Raw genomic sequence first — 13,372 nt, forward strand, 5'->3', positions numbered from 1 at the left:
TGGTGTGCATGCTTGTTTGAGTTTATTATGATTTTCGGTATTGGCGGGGGTTGGTGTTAATGTGAAAAGACATGTCTTTTAGACACAACTGCATACCTCAAAGGACGTGTCTTTTGGACATGTATGGATGTATTTTAGGACATGTATGGACGTGTCTTAGGACATGTCTTTTGGACACCTATATAATACTTGCAACAGATTTGGCCATCGATATAGAAAAAAAACAAAAGGTTGGTTGTTGAATTCACACAAAATACATCATTCTCTATACTTATATTCTGATTTTATCCGGTTGAAAAGTTTGGATAACCACCAAATTGTTTCAATCTGAAATTGTTTGTCAAGACTTCAGAATAATCGAAGTTATTCAATTTTTCTACAACAAGTTGCACCCTAGTTTGTAAATTATGGTATTTTTTAATCAAATCATCTCAATTTATCAACACTCATCTCTATGGTCCAAATAACAGCAAGTACTTGTTATGCCAGTCTTACCCTGATGAATATTCTTTATATTCTGATTTTGAACCATATGGGAATTGTTTCACATCACCGGTTTCCTCGTGGGCTAAAACATAAACATGTTAAGGTGCATATCTGCTGCAATGGAGGTGATTTGCTATACGAAGACTCATAAAATTGAGAAATCTATCTCTGGAACCCTTTTGTTAGAAATTGAAAATCATTCATATGTTTGTAGAGGAACATTATCGCGAAGGTGTTTGCAGAAACTTTTGGCTTTTGCTTCGATGCGGAGAAAAGCGTTACCAGGTTGTGAAAATTAATTATACCACAGTGACATCTTTGGTTGATGTGTACATTCTGAGGAGTAATAATTTGAAAATCATCGGTGATTCTTGTCCAGGTGCCCGGTTTCCGCTAAGAGGGCACAATTTAGTGTATACTAAGGAACATTGCTCTGGCTGGCAGAGGAAAGTCAGGGCTGTAAGGTTTGTTGCATTAAATATGAATAATGCTATGTTTCGAGAGGCCTTAATGATTTATAATAATTTTCAGCCTTCATTAGGTATATGGAGTTTCGGTAGCTGGTATCTTAAAGTGGACGCTAATTCCCTTGTTATCTTGAGCAGAATTGGTCTTTCTTGTGTTTGTATAGTGAAAGTATATGATGAAAGTCTTGAATTGTTATATACAGATAATGTTGATCAGAGTCTTAGTAATCACTGTTCTCTGTTAGGTTTCGGAAATACCGTGAAGCTCTCTTTCACACATACAAATTTACTCCGTTTCAGCTACCCAAAAAAAAGATAGTTTCATATGATTTTGGTGCCAAACAAATGACAGATTTATTTTCGACCAGCAAATGTATTTTCTCTGCCAATTCTTTGGTTGAGACTCTTGTGCTACTAGATGAGAGTGACGAGGAAGTGGTTGGATGGTAGAAAATGGTTAAGATTCTTAAAACCTTGTTTCTGAAGACTTCGAACTGTAAGTAGCTTGACAAATTTTAATTTTGCACTGCATTCGTAGGATTCACAGAATTGTAGAATAATATGCCAACCTCAGGAGTTTGGTTCAAAGTTATTAAATGATTTTTGTGAATTGCTAGGTAATGAGTATTTTGTTTTTGATGTTTGTGAACTGTTGGATTATCTTCATGTAGTTGTTAAAAGTGCTCAAGTTCGTTAGTTGTACAAACAAATTTAATTAGCACTCATTACCAACAAAGAGGGAAGAAGTCTTACCACTAGACTTTAAACTAATCCTCAGTTAGGAGCAACGCTAGGGATCCCAAAATTGTTTCCGGATGCAGAGTGTTGTATTTCAATTCCATGTTAGCTGTACAATGGTCTGTTCAGATGTCTCACTGGACGACAATGCCATCGCTGTAGTAGTGATAGTTGCCATATTGTAGTCAGGAAAGGTTATCATGCACACAGCTAGAGTGTTTTGATTGAAAGTGTTTGACATGAAACTATGAGACAATAGCTACCTCTAGTGATCCTTACATGTTCTGGATATCTAGCTCGAACTATATCCTTATATATCATAGAATCTCTTATGGTTATATTCAAAACCCTTGTTGAGCGAGTTTTGAGAATGTAGACGAAACATTTGTAATTGGAATCAGAATGCATGGAAGATTTAATCAGGAAAACCTCCAGTAAAATGTCCACTAAAGTCTTTTATAGGATCATTCTCCTCCGAAAACCCATGGAAGATTTAATCAGGAAACTGTCGCCTAACTGCATTTTTTCCGATATGTTTTATCCTTGGATAGCTGATATTGCTAATGAGCTCAATATACCTAGACGCATGTTTAATCCATCAGGTTTATTCTATCATTGTGTAACACATAGTCTCTCTGTTTATGCTCCTCATGAAACTGTTGAGTAATTAATCGAAGCTACGGTATGGTTCTCAACACTTTCTATGAAATTGAGCCTGCTTATGCAGATCATTAGGTCCTGTAATTTCAGTTCTTAAAAAAGGCTGAAATATCTAATGACTCATCACCTGAGCTGTTGGACAAACTTAGTATTTTAGACTAAGTTGTGAATCATTTTGAGACTCTATATGAGTGAGACACATTATGTGTTAGTGGTGTGTATTTATTGGAACGTATTCTCCTCTTCGAGGGAATTCCAACGCATATTTACACGCTCAAAATGAGTAAAAGGTGAATGAGAACTGATGTTTCAAAGTTTTACTTGTTAGTTTTGGAATGTTTTCTGACATTCTGTAAAATATTAAAATTGTGGGGGTATCTAGAATAGAAAATTATTGAATTTTCTATGAATAGTGGAATCTAATAAAACATTCTTGAAAATAATTGAAATGTGGGGGTATCTCGAAACTTGATACCAATACCTCTGTTGGTAGCATGAGATCCAAAATCAATTGAGATATTTTGGATGGATACATAGACATTGGTTGAGTCTAATAATATCCGATATATGAATATAATTTTTGAGATTCGTAAGAATACTATTATAGAGTTTAGGAATGCTTATGCGATAAGCTAGTAGATCCTAGTAGATCTGTAATTAAAAGTCATCTAAATGAACTTACGAGTTATTGGATGAATGTGAGGATGAACCTGCAGAGAACAAAAGACATGGATAATTGCTAGTCTCGAATGTCTTGATAATTTGCTTGAAGGTGAACTCGTAAATTTAATATAAGCATTGCGCTTCTCGTATAATTCCTTGATAAGTGAATATATCAAGAGAAAATTTGACTATTACTGAGAGTCAATAAAATCAAGATTTTCTAGCACGTGTACTAGAAAATGGATTGTGCATGTTCTCTCTATGTCCTTTATGGGGGAAAGGATGTTAAGAAATAGAGAGAGTGGTTCTATTTGACAAAATCTTGTTTAAAAAATATATAGATCTTCTTACGAGATAGAAGCATTAGGACCCAAATAAATTTTCAAATTGAGAAAATATATGTGGGTCTGAAGGAAGTATAAGGTCAGACTGATAATAAAAATATTACAGTCAAAAGTGACGACCTTATATAATTTATGAAATATTCTCGAGTTTTGAGAATAAGGTTCATTAAGATGATACTAAAATTATCATATTGTGAAATTTAAAAGTGCATCAATGAACATTGAGATGGTCCATTGAGACGCTCTTTTTAAATAGATATTTGGAGAAATATCTATTTATGTGAACCTGAGGGTTGCTCTAGATAAAGAAAGAGTAGAAAATCTGTATTTTCGGTGATCATGTTGAGTGAAACAACATTGACACGAAATAATTGGATATTAAATTTGATATTGCTATGATAAGCAATCGCTTCAAATAAATGACATGGTTGCCATTTTGAGGACGCTCAAAATTGGTTGCTATGTGAATAAGGATTGCCGGTTTAAGGACGCTTAAACTCGGGAATGATACAAAATGAAATTGCTGGTTTTTGGGACGCTAAAAGTTGGAAATATCAATAACAAGTGAAGCCTTAAGTAATAACTAGTAAAGTTATTTCATAAATGTGAAATATGTCAATATGAGATGTCAAACTGATTCAAAATCAGAGAATTGACAAGTGTGCATGTTTTATTTACACATAATATGCAAGTCATAATTGATTACATGTGAGTGATATGATCATTGCGAGAAGTAATGACAAGAGGATCATCTCTGAAAATCTTGATGAGATTGAAAAGTTTTAATTTGAAGATTACAATCTTCGTGACTTTAAAAGTCTTAGATGATACATGCCACATGTTGGTGATGTGAATTTTGAAGAGATCAACGAAGCTAAAGTTGTGATAGCTAGAATGGATTTATATTTATCCAAGCATAGATGAACAAGGATCTCTCAAGAAGGATTGCAAGTCTGTTGTACTTTTGAAAATTGTACAAAATTAGACATAGGCTACACAGTTGGTAAACTGGGTAGATGCACGAGTACAATGGAAATTGGTCACTTGGAAGTGATTGTAATAAGATTTAAGGTGTATGATATATGCTCGTGAGCTTGGACTGCAATACGAAAGATATCTAATTGTACTATGTGAATATAGTATGTAAATTAGATATTTGACTTTAAGAACTTAAAAGTCATTCGAGAATACATTTCACACTTAGCAGCCGTGTCATGGAAATCCTAAACTTAGCTCGATTCATGATGGAATACGAGTCTGGTGCATAAAATAAATGTAGTTAAAAGGCTGAGTAGCCACTTTGTAAGGATATTTCTAAATAACAAGGAAATGTGTCTTCAATATGCATATATCGTGTAATCAATATGCAAATTGAGAGATCACATTATTGTGTATGAAATGGTATGTCTCACATCTATGATGAGGACATAATACCATTAAACAACTATTCTTAACGAGAATTATCATGATTGGCCATGTAAAGTCAAATGATAATGTTTAGATCCACTAACTTGATGGCTAAACTGAGCGAATCTGTTTAAGCCAAGGGAATCTAGTTAGACCGAGAGATAGTTGTCAAATCATCGAGAGGAATGAGCCTTTCCTATTGCTTAACGGCGTCATGGTGGACACCCAACCTTGCTGACTGGAGATCCCAAGAACTTGGTTCAATGGGACAACTAAATTATGATGACCAAATCACTGTGGGGTAACCCCTAGCCTATTTCTATGATGATGAAACAGTGAGACCCGTAAGGTACGAGGTTAAGCTTTATGCTTTTAATGATCTTTGACGAATACAAGGATTTCAAGTTTGAATACATAATATTCGGTTGAGTAAACGCGGGTTACTCTATAAGATAAAGATCACCTATGTAAGGAGAAGTATGGCCGCTTCAAAGGAGAATTGCGAGGCCCAATTCTTTAGAAACTCTTGTAGAACCAGGACAATGTTCCCGGGCCAAAATGGACATAATCATGAGAACTGAATGAGTGAGGAAATATATAGTGATGAGTATGTCATCGTTTACACAAACAGTCGAACAGTTCAAGGACATCGCGTCATACGATCTACCAGTAAAGTCGATATACTTATTCGAGCGACGGTTCAAGGAGCATTCTCTACCTATCGTATGCTATATCTGACCGCCGGAACTATCACCAAGCCAAGCTCCGCGTCCGTCTGTCTATGTGGTGCGTGCTACTGGACCATCAATCTCATTGGGGGATTGTTGGACAAACTTAGTATTTTAGACTAAGTTGTGAATCATTTAGAGACTCTATATGAGTGAGACACATTATGTGTTAGTGGTGTGTATTTTTTGGAACGTATTCTCCTCTACGAGGGGATTCCAACGCATATTTACACGCTCAAAATGAGTAAAAGGTGAATGAGAAATGATGTTCCAAAGTTTTACCTTTTAATATAAAAAGTGATTTTGTACCACATCGAGAGTAGCACAAACCTATTCCTTAGTTTTTCTTATAAATACCATGTACCACATCGGAAAAAAAAACAAGTCCTTTCAAGCCTCTCTTTATAAATAGAGTCTTAGGGCACTAGTTTTATTAAGTCGAGGAAATAAGAGTCATTTCTTTCATTCTCGGTCCCTTTAGTCTTAAATTTTTCCAATATTCCGGTGATAATTCTCGGGCTCAGTTCAAGTTCGCTGAGAGTATATTCGATCTATCGATTATACTAGTATCTCGTTTTATCCTGGGAAGCAGGTCACTAAACACGGATGGTGCGGGGCAAAACTGCTTTAAGGAGACAGTTTTCTGGACTCGAGATTAAATCTAATCTTTGTTTGTTTTCTCAAACCCTTCTCCTAATTTAGTTGTTAATTCTTATATGCATATTTGATTTAAGAATTAGCAATGTTCTTGTGAATTAGTTATATATTCAATATATATATATATAATAATGTCTTTATCGTACAAGATTGATAACATGAGCAACACTATTGTTTAAGTTGGCTAGATACTTAAGTTTCGGTAGTATGGTCCGATTTTCTGATGCTCAACTTACTGAAATTGCATTTGCTCTCGAAGCATCCAACACAAAATTCATTTGGGTAATTCCCAAGGGTACCGAAATTCTAGAACCATGGTTGCCACCAAGGTTTAAAGAAAAAATTTTGAAAAATAACAAGGGCTTAATTTATTCAAATCCAACACAATTAAAGAACAAGTTTAAAATTAGAATTTGAAATACTAGCAAAATACATGTCACTTCAAATGAAAGTTTTACTGAAATTTCTTTTACGATTTTTTTTCCCAGAAAATTTATCTAAAATTTTTTTTTAGAGAAAATTATATTAGGATCGGGACGGAAATATTTCTTGGAAATTTTTTCCCAAGAAATTTTTTTCTAGAATTTTATTTCCGGGAAATTTTCTCGGGATCGGGAGGGAAATTTTTTCTGAGAAACTTTTTTTCTAATTTTTTTCCCGATAACTTTTTCTTGGAAAATTATCAGCGATTCTTATCCAGGTACCGTTTTTCCAATAAGGGAACACGATGTAGTGTAGGTGGAAAATGAGCAGGGCAGTAGGATTATTTCATTTAATTTGAATAATTCCATGTTTCGAGAGGCGTTATTAAGTACAAGTTTTCTGACTGCAGTTTATTAATGAAGCCTTGGTATCTTAAAGAAGTGGATGCTAATTCCCTTGTTATCTTGAGAACTGGCATAATGACCCGTGCCTCTCTTAAAGAAGTGCATGCTAATTCCCTTGTTATCTTGAGAACTAGCATAATAACACGTGCGAGGCACGGGTCATTTTCTAGAATTTTTTTATGCATCATGCAATTATAATGTTCTTAGTTGTTTTCTTATTTGTAAATGTTTTACAATGTCTAACGTATATTAAATACAAGTTGATTATTTATCATCATGTATTATTTTCATACAAGACATAATGTGCCCATTTGGAAAATCTTAAAATAAGTAACTTATGACTTAAAATGAATAAGTAAATTATAAGTGATAAGTAGAAAAATATTTATAAGTTAAATAAGTGTTTGGATAATATAACAGTTGATTTTAATGAAAAATGTTACTTTTTGAAATTCAACATATGCATGTATGAAAAAATGTTAGTTTTTTATTTACACTATTGTTAACAAAGTAAGATTAAGTTATATGTGTGTCAGCATGTAAATTATCTTATGTTACATTTCTTTGTAAATTACGATGGTTTCAATTATTTATATGCTAAATATCTGATTTATGTATATGCATTATTAACATCTAGTGAGACAATTGATTACATAAATAACATGCATTTATAATTATTCAAACATTAAAATTATGTAATAAATAAATTACAATAATTTCTATATGGTATTCACATTATCACTCACAAAAAATTCATAACTATTTTTTACGCAATCAAGTACCATTTATGGTTGTAACATAAAATTAAATAATAAATTGTAAAGACTTGTTATTGATATTCTTGATTTTTTTTTCAAGAATTCAAAGGAAAAATTATAATTATATCGTTATTTAAACTGTTTTTAAGTTTTTTTATTACGACTCTAATATTTCTACATATAATAATTGGATAACATTGTATACTATTCTTCTAAACTTAAATAGTTTTTTAATTCGATAAAGTTTATAAATATCAGTTGAACTGGTTAATTCCTTCAAATTATTGAACATTATATATTTTTTTCCTTTAAATAGTATAAAATGCATTGAATCAAGGGCTTTTCTCATAAATATCTAAATTTTATAAACTTTTTGTAAAAATACTGTCAGTTTTTAAAATAAATTACAAAAATACAACCTTTCAAAAAATATTTGCAAAAATACGGAGGTTGCATTTGCAAGCATATCTGCAACTGTTAACAACCATACATGCAACCACAAATGCAAATTTGAAAAAATATGTTGAAAATTACATTTAGTTGCAAAATAAGTTGTTCAGGTGGTTGCAAATAACGAAAAATGAATGCCCCTGCGGGGCCAATACTAGTACCAACTAAAAACAACCCCAAAATCAACTCCCTCATCATCACCCGTTGTATCCATTTCTCCACCTCCATCTGCTATGACATCTCCGCAATCTTCATCAATTCCGGCGCTGTCGTCTCGCTGACACTAATCAATCCTCCTCTGTCAATAACACCTTTCTCTGCATTACCACTAGCACCCACCGTACTAGACAGCTAGGTTGGCAAGTGTTGTTGATATGGGGAATTTTTCGTCGGTTTTGAACTGGTTTTGGTTTAGAGATTTGGAGAATCAATTTGTTCAACTGAGCAAGCGGAGAGATGAGTTTATGCAAAATTTAATTGACGAGGTCCGTGGCTCTCGTAACGAAGGGGAGGCTAAAACTTTGATTTAGGTGTTGCTGGATTTGAATGATGTCAAACCTGATTACTACAAAGACGATGTTATTATGAGATGGAGAGCGAGAGAGGGAGACCAAGAAAGAGAGGGGGAAGGAGAGAGAGGGAGAGGGCGGAGAAGTTTAAAAAAGGAATGGGGATAAAGATGGTATTTTTGCAATTTAATTATTTGTATGTTTAAAAAGATAGTAAATTTGCAAGATTTTAAGTAAGGTAGTAGAGTTGCAAATAAATTTCCAAAAGTTGGTATATTTGGCAAATTCCCTTGAATCAAATGCTATAATATAGTATAGATGTAACTCTTATTTGAAAATTTTAAAATATTAAAATAATTAAAAATATTTGTACAATATTTTCTTCATAAAAAAACATTGTTTATCAAAAATAATTCTTTTTAAAAGGCTAGTCTTTTTCAAGTGAAAAATGAAAATGAATAATAAATAGATTTAATATATAATCGTAGTTTTAACAAATCTCGTGAAATCTTATATCAAATTTCAATATTTTTAAAACCAGGACAACTCCCAAAAACAATAATACGCTACGAGTGAAGTTAGTAATTTTAATACAAATAATCAATTGACTTCATCCTATAAAGACCTTAAATACATTAATTATATTAACATAAGATATTAAAATATTTCACATTTTTTGTAAGATATAATCGCCGAGCATGTAATTTAAATTTACTAAATGTAGAATGTGACGATATTTTTCGGTCGGGTCGTGTAGTCAAAAATTTAAATTTGTCGTGTAGTCAAATTTTGAGTATTTTTTTAACTATAGGCCAAGTTTTGATTTTAAATTCGAAATAAACTAAAATGCATTGACTCAATATAATTCAAACTTATCTAAATATATAATGCCAATATAGATTATATATATATAAGCGATTCCATTTTCAATATTTTTTTTTAAAAAAATTATATATATACATTTAGTTACTTTTTATAATAAAAATATATTAAAATTATATAAGATATATTTTCAAACTAAAAAATGGTCAATAAATAAGATAATAATTCATTTATGTACTATACCTAACTTTATATCTGGAATTAAGTTATTTAAAATTAACTGTTCAAATATTCAAATAACTATCTTTTTTTGCGGAATTCAAGTAACTACCTTTAAAGTTAAATAAAATATTAATTTAGTACATTTACATATTATGTGTATGATAAAAAACACATGTGACAATATGGTGTAGTGGTATAAGGTTGTATAGGTGAATGAAGTATCTTGAGTTCGATTCCCCCAAACCACACAATACCAAATTACACAACATATCAAATATAACTCATTAAACAATATATATATATATATATTCTTTTTTGTGTTGTATAATTTGTATTTAATGAATGAATATAAATAGGGTAGTTAGTGTAAGTTTAAAACGAAACGATTATACTTAATCCGTAGAATATTGTTAGTATATTTACAAATGAAAAGTTAAAAAATGACATTTATGTTGAATACAGAATTAACCAAAAATTTTGAATTTTATTTAAATAAATTATATGTACTGGTCTATATTATTACTGAGTTCACTACTAAGTTCAGTACTAACTTACAATTAACTTACTCAATTTAAAAAGATAAAAAATGCATAATTGAAATGAGGATGACTTGCAATCATAATATACAATAATGTAAAATTTACACAATTGTTAATATAAAAGTTGATTTTAATGAAAAAGGTTAGTTTTTGAAATTTAACGTATGTATGCAAGGAAAAATATTAGTTTTTTATTTACACTACGGGTACCAAAGTAACATTAAGTTATATGTGTGTTGGCATGTAAATTGTCGTATGTTACAATTTTTAGTAAATTATGATGGTTTCAATTATTTATATGCTAAATATCTGATTTATGTACATTTTTAATCAATAATAACATCTAGTCAGACAAATGATTACTTAAATAACATGCTTTTATAATTATTCAAAAATTAAAATTATGTAATAATTAAATTGCAATAATTTATATATGGTATTCATATTATCACTGATAAACAATATACATCTAGTTTTTATGCAATTGTGTATCAATCATGGTTGTAACATAAAAAAATATTATATATTATAAAGACTTATTATTGATATTCATGATTTTTTTTCAAGGATTCGAAGGGAAAATTATAATTATATCGTTATTTAAACCGTTTTTAAGTTCCTTTCATTACTAATCTAATATTTCTTCCTATAATAATTTGATAACATTGTATACTATTCTCCTAAAATTAATTATTTTTCAATTTGATAAAGTTTTATAAATATCAGTTGAACTAGTTAATTCATTCAGATTATTGAACAATATATAATTTTTCTTTAAATAGTATAAAATACATTGAATCAAATGTTACAATATAGTATAGATATAACTTTTTTTTGAATAATTCAAAATTTAAAAATAATTCAAAATATTTGTACAATATTATCTTAATCAATGAATACTATTTATCTAGAAGAATTCTTTTTAAAAGGCTAGTTTTTTTAAAGTGAAAAATAAAAAATAAAATGATTTAATATATTATCGTAGTTTTAAAAAATCTCGTGAGATCTCATAACAAATTTTGAATATGTTTAAAATCGGGACAAGTCTCAAAAATAATAATACGCTACCAATGAAGTTAGTAATTTTAATATAAATAATCAATTAACTTGATGTTATAAACACCTCAAACACATTAATTTATATTAATATAAGATATTAAAAAAATTCACATTATTGATAAGATATTCTGGCCAAACTTGTAATTTAAATTTACTAAACATAGAATGTGACGATGGTTTTCGGCCGAGTCATGTAGTCAAATTTTGAGTATTTTTTAAAGAATGGGCCAATTTCTAATTTCAAATTGGAATAAAATAAAATGCTTTAACTCATTATAATTCGAACTCATCTAAATATGTAATACCATTATAGATTATTTATATATAAGAGATTCTATTTTCAATATTTTCTTTAAAAATTATATATGTACATTTTAATAACTTTTATAATAATAAAATATGTTAAAAATATATGAGATACATTTTCAAACTAAAAAAAGATTAATAAATAAGATAATAATTCATTTACGTACTATGTCTAATTTTGTTTCGAAATTTAATTCTTTAAAATTAACTGTACAAATATTAAAGTAACTATCTTTTTTTGCGGAATTCAAGTAACTATCTTTAAAGTTAAATAAATATTTATTTAGCACACTTACATATTATTATTATGTGTATGATAAAAAGCATTGGTATGGGGTTGTATGGCTGAATGAAATATATGGAGTTTGATTCTCACAAAGCACATCTTTTATATAAAAATTTATCACTAAAATTCATCAAGAGAGTCTTGAGTTATTATACACAGACGTGGATAAAAGGTTTAGTAATCCATTCTATGTTCTGTTAGGTTTCAGAAATAACGGTGAAGCCTTCCTTGGTTCTCTTCAAACCCCATTGAGCGAGTTCTGAGAATATAAGAGAAATGTTTGTTACTGGAATTAGAATACTTAAGAGAATGGTGCCCTGCATAGGGACAACATGGAGCTTTTCAGAAATTTGTAACTATGAAGTGAAGAGACTTTGATGGTGCATATTTCTACTGCCACTTAATGTGTAAACAGGTGAGTTATTTGAGGTCACCTCATAAGAGTATTCAAATTCGGCTATTGGATTATACAAATGCTTACCGAGTCTGTTTTTTATCGTATGTTCAGCTTCAGTAACATATTTTTCAGAAATTAAATCAACGTAGGTAAATTAGAAGGAGAAAAGGGAACCTGATATATCTCACGCTTTTGATGTTTTTCCCCAATGTTTTATTCTCTCACCACCAAGTGTATACCATGCATGTCTCTTTCTTTTAGTCACAACTCTTCTGTTACAGCGAGTCTTAAAAATTCTGTTTCAGAATAAAATGCTACAGTTTTGATAACATATCTCAGGAAAAGAGGCTGAGACATATCCCAGCTTACCGTTTTCTTCAACCATTCTAATATATATTTTCTTGCAGTATTTTGTTAGTATGAAACATTAAATCATGTCCACAATATTAATAGAGGCGCGTCCTGCTTATCACTGGATAATTGGTCGAGAATTGCTGCTGAATCTTCTGGTGCCCTATCATATCTTCCTATGCATCTTCTATACCTGTAATTCATATAGATGTTAAATTAGGTAACATATTACTGGATGATAATAATGTATCTAAAATTTCAGATTGTGGAGCTTTGAGGTTGGTACTCATGGATTAAACCAAAGAAACTACATTAGTCTAGGGTACTTTAGGATACTTGGACCCTGAATACTTACATTCAGGCCAACTGACTGAAAAAAGTGATGTTTATAGTTTTGGATTTTTCCTTGCAGAGCGCTTTTAACAGGAAGAAAACCAATTTACATGGCTAATCCTGAGGAAGAAAGAAATCATGGCATATATTTGAGAAAAAAGTACTAAACATCCATATAAGAAACCAAATACTTATGCCACAGTTTACCTTATCGCAACGAATATTTAATATATTTTGATAGTCAACCATATAGGAATTGTGCGAAATCAGAGTTTCTTTGCGGGCTTAATGATGTTAAGGTGCATGGTTGCTACAATGGAATAGTTTGTTATACCAAGCTTTACCAAAATCGCAAAGATCGTG

The sequence above is a fragment of the Apium graveolens genome, chromosome 4 (genome assembly GCF_009905375.1).
Source record: "Apium graveolens cultivar Ventura chromosome 4, ASM990537v1, whole genome shotgun sequence".
Lineage (NCBI taxonomy): Eukaryota > Viridiplantae > Streptophyta > Magnoliopsida > Apiales > Apiaceae > Apium > Apium graveolens.